Source organism: Prinia subflava, chromosome 11, assembly GCF_021018805.1.
Source record: "Prinia subflava isolate CZ2003 ecotype Zambia chromosome 11, Cam_Psub_1.2, whole genome shotgun sequence".
In the NCBI taxonomy this organism is placed as follows: domain Eukaryota; kingdom Metazoa; phylum Chordata; class Aves; order Passeriformes; family Cisticolidae; genus Prinia; species Prinia subflava.
In genome coordinates this window covers 14760219-14768512 of record NC_086257.1, presented here as the reverse complement: position 1 = coordinate 14768512, position 8294 = coordinate 14760219, and positions in this window count along the sequence as shown.

The following is an 8294-nucleotide window of genomic DNA, read 5'->3' as shown; positions in this document are numbered from 1 at the left end:
AATTAAATTTGTCCAGCTGTGTTGTGTGTTACCTGTCTGCCTGCAAGTTCTGTGAAATGCAACTTTTTTCTGTTGTCACAGACAGGAATTGTTCAAAATATCAGTGTTCTTTTTTATTTCCGTATAGATAAAATTCTTATTTCTACAATAGAGTAAATTGTTGGGGCTGGAACACCCTCACTGGAAAGGGAGCAGATCTGTGATTCTTCTGAGGGACCTGTATGTGCTATGGGACTTCAAGAGCAGCTCTGAATTGTACAGGATTCCATGCCAGAACATTTTCCATATTACTAGAAACCCTTTATCATCAAGGTATCCATCCTTTGGGGTGTGATCCTGCCCACCCACAGCACCAGCATCCCAGCACTGATGATGGTTCTTCAACCTTGAGAGCAAAGATCCACTGATCGTCACACAGGTGCAAATCCCCACGTCCCATCACCTCTCACAACCTTCCTCTCTGCTGCCCCTTTAATTAAATCCCTCACTCATCACGGCCTCCTAAGGTGCAGCAGCTGCAGTGTTCCAGGGGCAGAGGGTGCAGCATGGGGGAGGCTGCACTGGTGGGAGTGGGATTAAAGGTGTTGCTCACTTGGATGCTTGTGCAGCCCACTCTCTCACCTGACTGCACACTTCAGTTTTCTTCTGGTGACAAAGAAATGAAACCAACTCAACTGAGACTGATTCTTTCTAGAGGGAAGGAACAGAAAGCAAGTGAGAGAGTCTGACACACACACACACACCTGATCCTCACACAGCTGCTGTGCAGGCAGGTGGATGGGCAGTGATGATCATGCAAGGTGTCCTGCTCCAAGCTGAGTCAGAGGATGTGGAGGGTAAAAAGCAGAGGCTACCTCTGTCACTTCACTATTCCCAAGGATTAAACACCCCCCAGAAGTGAGCTGCTGGTTCAAGTGTTGAACTGAGCCTGTAGTGGCAGATTGTGAAAGGTTTATTTGTTTGTTCCATGGGGCTTTCCATAAAGCTATTGAAAGCAAATTTCTTTATCTTTCTCTGTCTCACACACACTCGCACACAGGTGCTAACACTCCCACCTGCTGCTGCCCACATTCAGGGAATGAGACAACCACTTTACCTGCAATTTTCTCTATCCCTAAACAATGCAGTTACCATGAATATTTAGAAGGAGGTTCATGATGGTGCTGTAAATCAGGACCAGATCTGATGTCTAGACCTGCAATACATTTTTTATTATAAATATTTTGTAATTGGAAAAAAAAAAAAAAGGGTTATGTAAGACATCAACAGTCCTGCTCTTTTGCCAAACACCCCTTTGGCTGAAAGTTTGCTCTCTGTTAAGATGTGTTACTTCTTCAACAATCCAAGAGTTTAAACGTTCTTTTTGCAGGGCTTTTAAGGAAATTGTGAACAACTAAAATGTAAAGGATTAACAACTCTGAAAAAATTATAACCTGTTGAATTTACATTGTTCTATTTAATTTTTACCTCAGTGAGGCCTCATACACTAAAATTCTGTGTCATCAGCACTCAAGACACTCATTTATTTTATTATTTTTTTAATGTGTTACACCTTCTCTGGGCTAATCTGCAGAGGTCAATGCATGTAAATGCAGTTGCTCTTCAGTAGATCTCTGAATTTGGGGATCTATCCTTTTCCAGATTTGGTAGAATCCTTGTTCTCTTCTTGGCCACTGTTTTACCAGGCCTTTGTGGACACAGATGTAAAGAAAACTGACACAGAGAGAATTAATCAGCCAACTGTCCTTACAGAGATGAGATCTGCATGTGGAAAATTCTTACAAACAGACTTTGAAACTCAGTGTAGGGCTTTGGGATTTAAGGACATATTTGAACTTAGCAGAAATAAGCAACTCAGTGAATATGAATAGTCACGGCCCCTGTGTTTGCAGCTTATGTATCACTTCTGCAAACACAGTGCTTTATAATTGACTGAAAGGAGAAATATATCTTGCAACACCCACCAGCTCCTGCAGCTTGGGTGATTTCCCACCTGAGCACCTCACAGGTCTATTTTTATCCAGTGAAGAGGTTACAGCATCTTGCTGGCCATGATTTCCTTTACCTAACAGGTGCTGGTCATACTTTATTTTGCAAATGAGGCATTTCGTGAACTATCATGAGAGTTAAGAATTACTAGAGCTGAGGGGGTGGGGGTGAAATGGAAAGAAAAGGAAGGAGGGCAAAGAATGACTGCAGACAAATCCTCCGCACAATTGAACCTTTGTTGGCACAGAAAAAACCCCACACATCAGAAAAGTCATGCTTCAGTTCTCTGCTGTTGCATTATCTTTTTTCTTTTCTTTTGCTACTTCAAACTACCTACAAGTACGCTGCCCTCCTTGAAGCCAGCTCCTTGGAAATGAAGTGTACATTTCAAAGACTGTGTACAGTATAACTCTTTGTGTTTGGCTTGGAAAAATATTTGTTGGGTGCAAAGGAAGAAAGGAATTTAGGTAGTTGGTAGTAAGCAAATGTTCCTCCAATACCTGCTCAAAATGCATTGAATTTAAGGACATGTCTTGGCCATGCTGGACAGAAGTTTCCTCTTGTGACGTTAGAAGAGAGTTGGAGCTCTTGACAGGGAGTTGCAAAATTGAACACCCCCAAAACGTGTGAGGCACACATCCAGAGAGGGGTGGGTTCACACTTGTTGGGGTGGCAGTGCCCATGTGGAGGTGACAGCGAGGACTGGTTGTCTCAGCATCTGTCTCCAGTCCAGGGCAGGGTCCCGAGCTCCTGGGGCACCTCTGTGCTGCTGGCAGGGCTGCCATGAGCTGGTCTGAAGAGTGCTACACCCACAGGGGAGCAGCAGTGAAAATATCTCATCTTGTCTGGCAGAGAGCCACTAGAGCAGTGATAATGGAGAAGTCTGGGACACTCTTAACTTCCCAACTGTTTTTCTCTCAGATAAAAGCAAAATATTCTCAGTCATTTCCCTGAAGTGGGGCCATAAAGAACACATCTTTAACATCAATGATGGCTAAAATTGGATGAGGTTGTTCCTGTGTCATAGCAATCAATTCAGCCAAGGTAGGCACTGTCAAATGTGCTGTATTGGCATTTAATTTCCTGTAATTCACAATTAACTGCCATTTCCCTTTCAACTTTTTACTGGCCATACAGGAGACTTATATGGGGAATGGGTGGGAACAACTATTCCATCTTCCCTTAAGTCCAGTATCACTGGGGAAATTCCTTCTCTGGCCCCCAAAGAGGGATTTTACATTAGTTACCTTTGAGGAGATAGAGTGGGGGTGGCAGCTTGCAGCAGGTGAAGTGATGAAAAATCTAAAGCAAAGGTTCACTGCCTGCCCTTTAAGATGTGTGTGCCAAGCCTCTTTATTATCTCCAAACTTCTTTGAGCCAGAAAAACGTTTGAAAAATGTGTACAGATGGGGACCCAGGGCCCAGAGGGAACACTGAAGACTGCTCAAATAACGCTGCCAGTTTGTGTTACAAGTTGCTCTGTAATACCCACTAAAGTTACCACTGGTGAAAGAATGAGAGGGGGTTTTTAATTCCATACTTGACAAATTGATAGTAAATCTCCCTCCCTTATTTTTTTTTTCCCTTGGATGCACATATGACCCCAAAGCTTCTCAAACAAGACTTCTGGTGAACTGGCAGGAGAAACAATGGTGAATTCACCCCCCAGGTTACATGTTCTACCTGCTTTACATTCCCCAGGCAAACCAAAGAGGACAACTGATTTGGATCACCTTTTGTTTGCTGAGCATGTACAGATGAGACGATTAACTCAAATAAGTGGGTAGGACTGAACTTTCTTAGCATATATTTGTTCTGTCCTCATTTCTTTTCCTTTGGACTCAGGTGCCAAAGCACGTTGCCACAATGAATATGTGAAGACCTTGGAAAATTAGAATTAAATATGTGTATTTTTTGTAAGTTGAGACATCACAGAAAAGGCAACTCTAAATCTAGTGTAAATAGCTATCAACATACTTCTGTTTGTTTTTCAGTCCAATTGTCTAAGTGTGCTATACCTCATGTTTTAAAATAATACTTGACTGAGCTGATGGCAGGCTGCATCTCTTTTCTCTCAGGATTCTTAAGCAGCACGTACTCAACCAAGGAGAACAGGATGGGCCCTGGGGTCTGGTGTCCAAAGCTTCCACTCACCACCCACCCAGCACTTCATGGCTGGGCCAGGGGTGAAACACATCAGGATTTTGTGTCTTGCTTGGGCACTGAAGAGAGAAACAGAAAAGCTTTGCCATGCTTTTGTGTTTTGTTTTGTTTTCTTTTTTGTGTTATTTTATAATTTCCAAACTGTCATAATTCTCTGTGAGTTAGCAATTCCCTGGCCATATTTTGGAGTTAGCTTAATAAATTTGAGGTAGCTTGAGGCAGGACTTGAATCCTTTCATCTACATTCAGAGAAGCTGGAAGACTTTTCCTAAATTTGTTTGAAGTCTCAGGTTCATGCAGCCACCTAAAAGAAGTTCAATTTTATGCATGCAGAAGAGGTACCTCAGTGCTTGAAATAATTTCCAGGGAATGACAACTTCTCACAGATTGTTTGATTTTCATCATCAAACAGTCAAAAAGTTACTCAGTTTTTGACTGATTTTGGCCTGAAGCTGTCCCACAGCAGAACTGAATTATCCAGGGCAAGTAATGATTTCAGTATATTTTGAATTCCAGACTAAAAACAAATGTAGCTTTGCTTGAAAGGAGTAAAAAAGCAATTATTATTTAATTTTGAAAGACAATTTGGAAATAAAAAATTCAAATTGTTGAATGTAAAAGTTCTTCAATGGTTTAGAAAATCATTATATTTTTGGCTTTTCTACACTTCCGTTTAGATGAAAATGATATTTTGGTTGACAAGTAGCTCAAGTTAAAAACTCCCTTTTGGCTGTCTGGCTGTCTTTGTGCTGCTCTCCTGACAAAACATGCTCAGTAGAAGGCACAGGAACAACATCAAAAGCATCATCTTGATCTGTCCAGGCAGAGCCTGTATCCTGGGTCCATGGTCTGAAAGACACAGCTCCTGGAGTCAAAGGGCTCCTTCCTTTGACACCTTTGACACCTTTCTTTGACAAATGATTTCCAGTTAACACAAGAACAGCACCTTTCCTGCCCAGGGACTTCTGAAGTGAAGGATTTCTTGCTTGCTCCCAAGGGAAACAGAGGAAGATATGGCCAAGGAAATAAAAGAAACCAAGGCCTAATCTAATTAAAACTATGTTTTCCATTCCAGGAACAATCAGGCTGGGAAATCAGTGTTATTTGACATCATTGTGGTCAAGAATACCATAAGACAGATGAAGAGTCTTGGACTTGACATGAATGTGCATCTATCTCTGCCTGGACACACACACACATCTCCAGAGATATTCTAAGTCATTCTGAGGTATTTGCACATAATAGCAAGCCTTCTGCCACCCTGTTTGTGCCCCAAAGTTATTTAACCCTAATCTGTAGTGAAGATCTAAGTTCCTTTTGAAGTCTAGGAGCCCAGTCAGGCTGAAGGACCCTCCTGTTGTCCTGCTATGGAGTGTGCATTATTCCTGCTCAGTGCTGCAGCTCTGGGCAGAGGTCTGCTGAGCCAGCCTTGATGCCCTTGGAGAGGAAAATGTGCAAGTAAAATCCTGCCCCCCATGAGGCTCATTTTTGGGTGGAGGAGGGCCAGGCTGCCTACACAGGCATCATGTCCATGAGGCAGCAGGTTCCAGTGGAGTTGGGATACCTGGGACCTGCCAAGGATTGTAGGAGCATGTCCAATTTGCAAGTTTCAAAGCCATTGGGAACCAGTGAGTCAGAGGAGGGATCTGATAAATTCTTTGTTAGAGGCTTGTTCCAGTTCTAATTAATCACATTCAATAACAATTTAATTAATGCCATGAGTTAAAAATTACCAAGTTAGCTGCACATACTGAGATGGACACATTCAGGGCTGAGACAAAAATAGTCTGGCAGAAATGAGAGGCATTGAATCAGGCAATGATCTCCTGGGACATTTCTGGAAATTGTTCATGGCTATTTTCCATGTCCTCATTCTCCAAATGCTTCTGGTGTTGGTTTCCTTCTCTGACCTGGCTCTCCACGGCAGATCTCACACACATTTTCTCTTGCTAATGGACAAGAGTGGAGACTACTGGTGTGAGTGGGTGCTGTGATTAGAGAGCAGACTGGAACCTCTCTTAGAAACCCAATCCCACTCTGCTGAGAGCTCTCTGTACATAAAATAAAAAAGAAAAATCCCTGGGAAGATTAGTACAGACAGAACAAGCAAAAGGAATACAATGGAAGAGGATCCATCATCCTGGGAGCCAATGGTCCCAGCAGTTCCACTGCCAGCCCTCAGGCTGCTGGACACCACCCCCATGTCTGCCAAGAGAAATACACTGAACATCACCATCCCTTTGACTTCTCCTATCAGCCATTTATTCATGTATTAATTTCTTTTAGTTTCATGTATTTAATCTCCTAGAGTTTTTACAGCTCTTGGATTGTGTTCACTGCTAATATTGCATCAAATACAATAGAGTTCTGACTTGGATATTTTGGCTGATAAAAAAGGAGGTGAAGTGAAAGTCATCATTCCACACTTTATGGCATTAAAAAGATAGTGATGTTAGTATGATGAAAGAACTGGGAAACTTTTATCAACCAGAAACAAGAAATAACAGAATAAAAATATTCAGTGTTTCTTTTAATAAAATAAAACCTAAACAATAGAAATAATCTTTGGCAAGCTAGGTCTGTAATTTGCTTGAAGTCTTTGAGATGAAATGCCTTTGGTTGTTTTGTTAGGCATTTCTTCCTCCATTTTCCACTTTCTAAGTTCCTTGGGCATGTTTCACCAGAGGAAAAGAAAAGGGAGTATAATCAGAATATCATGGAAATTGGAATTTCACACACACACTCATGCACTGATATCTGTGCTAGGACAGCAGCAATGTGTCATTGCTGTTTCTGTATGCATCAAGCTGGAACAGGTCCTGTAACACTTGGAAGTAGACCCGTGGAGCAGATCCCCAAAAGATGAGAGTGTTGCTGAATATTTCTTCTTGGCTTGTTGAGTCAGTTTTCCTTTATTCTGGCCTGGCAGTGCTGTCATGAAGATTCTTCCCTCAGGTTGTAACATTTCATTTCAAGAATCAAGAGCACTTTTTGTTTCAAACAAAACTTGTCTTGCCTTTATCTGAACTCAGATTTTACTGCTCAAAAAATATCTATCTGGTGTGTAGACAGACAGATCTTTGTACCCAGTGTATCTCAATTCAGCACTTCCTCAGCAAGTAAGAATATTTACCTCTAATCTCATTTTGCATAGAAAAGTACAAACGAATTCCAGTAGCAATCAATCAGAACAATATATATCACTTTGGGTAAATGATTTGGAAAAAAAATTACTGTGAGTTGTTTTCCCATATGTCATCAACTGAGACACAGCTGGGGCAGCGCTGGTGATGGGGCATGCACAACATGGGTGTAACTAATGAAATGGGAACTCTGAAGAGGGAGCAGTGGAAAAAATAAACCTCTAATTCAGCAGCCAGATGAGTAGTGGGAATGATTTCTTCAGCACACAGTGTCTCTGGCTACCAGTACAATAGGTGCTGATGTGCTGCTGCATGATGATTTAAAGTCCACTCCTATAATAGGAAAAGAGCTTTCTATTAATTTCTTTGAGCTTTCCACTTGTCTTACAGAGGCAGCTGTTTATGTTTCAAGCCACAGCTGCAGCAGGCTCTTTCTGGGATAGATTAGAATGGATGTGCACCAGGCAAGCAGGAGGCTGCAGAAACCCCCCAGAGGAATTCCATCACTGTCTTGCAGTGGCCAGTGTCACTGCTGGCAGGAGTGCCACCACAGCCCATAACTGCTGCTTCTGCACACTTGTTGGGGCCCTGACTGCACCAAGGTTCCTCACTGTCCTCACCAGCCCCACCTCCACCCACAGCCCTTGCTCATCCACCCAGGGATCCTAGATAGGCTCAGACTGGGGCACTGAGCTCTGGTTTGAGCTGTGCTGCAGGACTGCGGGGATCTGCAGTTTGGCCATGCACTTTCCTGGCCATGAATCCCACTGATCCAGACTCCAGTGCACAGACTGGCTTCTGCCCTGGCTCTGGATGTGCCTTGCTGCTGTGTATGCCCCTGAATCTGACCTGTGGTTTGACTTCAAAGCGGCCTCATCACCATGGACTCTGCAGCAATCTGAATTCTCAGCTGAGCCTGGCTGCTCTCTGTGGCCTGCCTTGCTTGGGTGTTGGGGATGGCTCCTGGATGGGGAGGCCCAATGCTGCCAGGCAGCCCTT